The 4,901-nt window shown below is 43.3% G+C and overlaps 1 pseudogene; it reads right to left on the bottom strand.

Moving 5' to 3' along the window:
* Positions 1 to 3,357: 3,357 nt before the first annotated feature.
* LOC104875050 overlaps positions 3,358 to 4,901 on the bottom strand; it is a 7,020-nt pseudogene continuing 5,476 nt past the window's right edge.

Genomic DNA, 4,901 nt, shown 5'->3' with positions numbered 1-4,901 from the left:
GGGAGATTCAGGGCACGGTGCTCCCTCACCTTGGATCAGGCTACCACAAAGCCAAGCAAAGAAGAGGGGCGCGGTAGGTGGTCTGTTGGGAGCAGACTCCATCCAGGTACAGGCTGGGACTCAAGAATGTACACAGACTCATCAACCACCGATGATGCCAGACTAATTCAACCTCCCCGACCATAAGGCTCTGCTGCCTGGCGCCGCCGACTAGGAGCCTGCTCAGCCCGGCCGCTCCCCGGCCCGGTCACCCTCCCTCTCATCCTCCTCTTCCCCTTTCTCCTCTTCCTCCTTCTCGGGTGCAGCCCCCAGACTTATCCTCCCCGAGACGCACTGCTCTTGCTTGCCTCCCAGCGGCCACGCCTGGTAATACCATGCTCTCTGAGAAAGACCCAGCTGCACATTCTGAAAGCAAAAGGTATAACTGAAAACACTGAGAACGTTTTATCAAAGCAGCTTGTGTGTGACAGCACACACGTGTGTATAAGAATATTTTCAAAACCTTAATTTATTTTTACTTGTCATCATGCAAATCATTGTAATTTGTTATAGTGTGTGTGTGTGTGTGTGTGTATATATATAGTGTGTGTGTATATATATTATATATATATTGTTGATGATGATGATGATGATGATGATGATGATGATGATGATGATGATTTGGGACAGTATTTCACTATGTTGTTCAGCTTGGTCTTGAACTTCCAACATACAATGGTGCAAGATAAACATTTCTATTCCAAATAGGGGATAGCAAGGAATGAGACCAAAGCAAGCCCAAAATCCAGCAGAGCAAACATTTAAGTCCTGCAGCTCCATGTCCAGCATCCACGGCAATCTGTGGCAAGATGTGAACTCCAAAGGGCTTAGGTGGCTCTGCCCCCTACGGCCCCGCACGTGGTTGCATCTTTCATGGCTTCTGTCTCGGGCTGGCTCTGCTCATTCCTTACAGCTTCCCTCGGATGATTCACGTTCCTGGCTTCTCTAACCTTCTGAGGTCTCCTTTGGCTTCACACTCACAGCTTCGCACACTGCCGTCTCAGGGGCGCCCTGCCTGGCCGCTTCTGAAATGCAGGTGGAAGTCTTCCTGACCTCAAAACTCGGGCGTTCTGCATCCACCTAAAATCAGCACCTTGTGGATGAAGCCAGGGTCCGCCACCAGGTGGAGCAGTAGCCAGGCTTCCTTCTTTCTTGGTTGTAGGATTCCAGTGCCTGGATCACAGAGTGCTCTGAATCCAGTCTTGAGTAACAAATTCTCTCAGCTGCCACCATTCTGAAACATGGTGCTCTGGGGCTTTTTTCTCCAAATGGTCCTTCACATTTTCAGTTTTGAGGCTGAGTCCTGCTGGTTCTTTTGATGTCCTCAGGCCATCTTTCCTACGATCCTCTTCCTTCTCAGCAACCAAGTTTTCCTCTGATCCACCTTTGCACCTTTATTGGAGCTTCCTTTAATAGCCAAACTCAAAACTTTCAAGTCATTCTGCTGGACTTTTTGCTCTTGATTCTCAACATAGATCTGACTAAAAGCCTCCAATAGTAGCCACGCCACTGCCTCAACATTAGACTGTCTTGAAATTTCTTCTGCAGAATTAATTATCCTGTTGCTCTTAATCTCAGTCTCAGGCAAAGTCTCTGTACACAAGCAAAATGCAAACAAACTTTCTTCCAAAGCATAGCACACACTGTCTGGAATCCAACAGCCAGGGCCGTTTTTCTTTCCAGCAGAAACCTCCCAAGCTTGGTCTTTACCTGCAGCATTTCTACCAGCATCCTGGTCTTCTGAGCTCTGACCAGAATCCTCCATCAAGTACAGCTTAAAGTGCTGCAGGGCTGCTTCTCCAGTCAGGATCTCTAAACCTTTCCCAACTTCCCAAAAAGCTAGTTCCAAAGGCTCCTGAACCATACGGCCAAGTAATATCACAGCAGTGATCCCAGCCAGTCCTGGTACCAAAATCTTTTCTCATTGCTGAGACAAAGTATCCAACACCCAAACTTAAAGGAGAAAACGTTTATTTTGGCTCACAGTCTGTAGAGGTTTCAGTCCATAATCAGCAGGCTCCAAGGCAGGTTAGCACATGGCAGAGGGGCATCACAGAAGAGAAACAGTGTGGCTAGCAGAGGGCAGCAAAGTAGCAAAGAAGCAGCATCAAGGGACAAGTAACTGTAGCAGCCCTCTTTCTGTCCCTTAGATTCTATCCAGACTACATGCCCTTCAGGTGGGTAGCATCACACCAAGGTAGGCCTTCCGATTAGCCACACCGAGAACTATTCCAAACCACTCAGTGGACTAATTTAGTAATCATACACCCTTAATCCCAGCCTCACACACTCTAGACGCAGCCCCCTCTAAAAAGTCCACCTATGACCATGTGAGGCTTTGGGAGGACATCTAGACACGAGCCATAACACTCCCATTTCAATCTCCAGTAACGAGAGAGAGACAGAGAGAGACAGAGAGAGAGACAGAGAGAGAGAGAAGCAAGCTGGACCTGGAGAACCAGGAAAGCTGGGGTATAATTGGGTCCAACTCTTCAGTCTCAAGAAACAGGAGTATTAATGTTCAAGGGCAAGAAAAGATGATTCTATGATTCTTAAACTCAGAATTATTCAGATATTTAGAAGTGTTTTTCTTGTTCATGTCTGATAAAGAGCTTTTCTCTAAAAAGATTTACATTTTATATTTTCTTTGAAATGAAAAAGACATGGAATCTCCTGAGTTATATATGTACCTTATAAGGTCTTTTAAAAATGTATTTAAATATTACAAATGTATTACATAGCCATAATACACGTCCTTGCTATTTACATATTGCTTTAAGCAATGTTCAATACATTTGTGCTTTGTCTGTCTAGAGATTATTTTTAGCTTTCAATAAAACTATTTACAGAGATTTCTCAAATACTTAGTAAATGAGACAAGACAATCTTTATGAAAATATAAACTGTTGGGGGCCGGGGATTTAGCTCAGTGGTGCTGCTGCCTGCCTCACAAGCACAAGGTCCCAAGGTTGATCCCCAGTACCCCCCAAAAAAGAAAATATAAACTGTTATTACAGTTTTTTCACTTTCACTTTATGCATTTCCCTTTGACCACGTGCTCAGTGGTGCTGCTGCCTGCCTCACAAGCACAAGGTCCCAAGGTTGATCCCCAGTACCCCCCCAAAAAAAGAAAATATAAACTGTTATTACAGTTTTTTCACTTTCACTTTATACATTTCCCTTTGACCACATAATTTCCCGTTCTTCAGAGACACTAATACATTTTTATCTTTCTAATCTCAACACCACTTCTTTCTCAGGCTGACACAGCAGTCAGTAAGCTGCGGGGATTCTGAACGCAGTATTCACTCTGCCCTCTCAGTCGTAGCCGTGAAATCTGATAGTGCTGGCGTTCATCGTCTCTGGTTCTTTCAACTGCTGGACCACCTTATGAGCTGCTTCCAAGGAATTAATGAGATTCCGCAGCTCTTCCTTACTGGTTTGAACAGAATGTGGTTTTACTTCACCATTTTCTTCTACATCTAGATGAAGGTTAAAAAGCAGCATTTGTAAAGTAGCGATTTCATCACTAGAAAGCTTTAGTGGCCAGTCAGAATCTTGTAGCTGTGCAGAGCAGACACCAACCATCTCTCCTAGCAGCACCTGCTCGATTTAATCTTTCCTACTTTTCAATCATTTCGCGATAGATTCTTGATGGGATGAACTCAACTGATCAAACTGTTGAAGAGTCTCTTCATCAGATAAATTTTTACCAGCTCCTGCTTTGAAGAACTTGGTGACATCTCCTAGAACATGAATCCCTTCTGTTGAATCCCAAACACTGTGATAATCCTGGTACGGAGGATAAACTCGACCACAGATGCCATCGATTAGTATATGAAGCTGGGCAGGGGAGGCAGCTTCTGCAGCTGCCACAGTGCATCGCCTCTTCCAGCTCCATCCTAGTGCTTGGCCAGGGCCGGGGTCACAATGTCGTGAAGCTTTTGCTCTATATTGTATGACTTTTATTGTTGTTATTATCATTATTGTTGTGATACTAAAGTTTGAACCCAGGGCCTTTACACTAAGCTATATCCCCAGCCCTTTTTATTTTTTTGCTTTTTATTTTTATTTTTTGGGGACCAGGGATTGAACTCAGAACCTTACACTTGCAAGGCAGGTGACAGCACCACTGAGCTAAATCCCTGGCCCTTTATTTATTCTTTTAAATTTTTATTTATTAATTTTTTTGCTTTTAAGATAGGTCTTACTAAGTTGCCTAAGTGAGAGCTTGAACTTGCAAATCCTCTGGCCTCAGCTTCCTTCAATTCTGGAGTTATATAGCCTCCCAAATAGCTAGAATTATAGGCATGCACCACCACAAACAGCTGAAATTTTCAGCTGAGCTACATAGTGGATAATTTCAGCTTGAAAGCTTCCATATTAAGATATTGAGAAAAATAAAGAGGGGGAAATATAGGCAAAAAGATGCATAATGATGATATGAAAGATTGCTAACATCTCATAAGTAATATTGAAGGCCAGTAGAAAATAGAATTACAGGGTTTTTTTCCTCATTGAGTTTATTGGTACATTTTAGGGATACAGTACAGTTACATTTATTGTTGGGATCTTGTACCTCTACATGACAGGTCTTGGTTCTCATTTTTTCCCCTTGTCCCTGCCCTCCCTTCACCCCCTCCTACCCTCCCCATTTGCAAACACTTTATTTCCATTTTTTTCATTTTCTCATATTTTTCTTTCCCCTTATTTGCTTTTCCTTACCCTTCCCACTTTCCCTACAGCTTTAGCCCCTTTCTTCCTATTTCACATTGTCCATTATATCATTAGGATCTTATGTACTATTACAGTTTCTTCACACCAGAGAAACTATTCGGTATTTACACATGTGTGACTTATTT

The sequence above is a fragment of the Fukomys damarensis genome, unplaced genomic scaffold (genome assembly GCF_012274545.1).
Source record: "Fukomys damarensis isolate Sample0158 unplaced genomic scaffold, DMR_v1.0_HiC HiC_scaffold_13, whole genome shotgun sequence".
NCBI lineage: Eukaryota > Metazoa > Chordata > Mammalia > Rodentia > Bathyergidae > Fukomys > Fukomys damarensis.
This window is presented reverse-complemented; position numbering and strand designations above follow the sequence as displayed.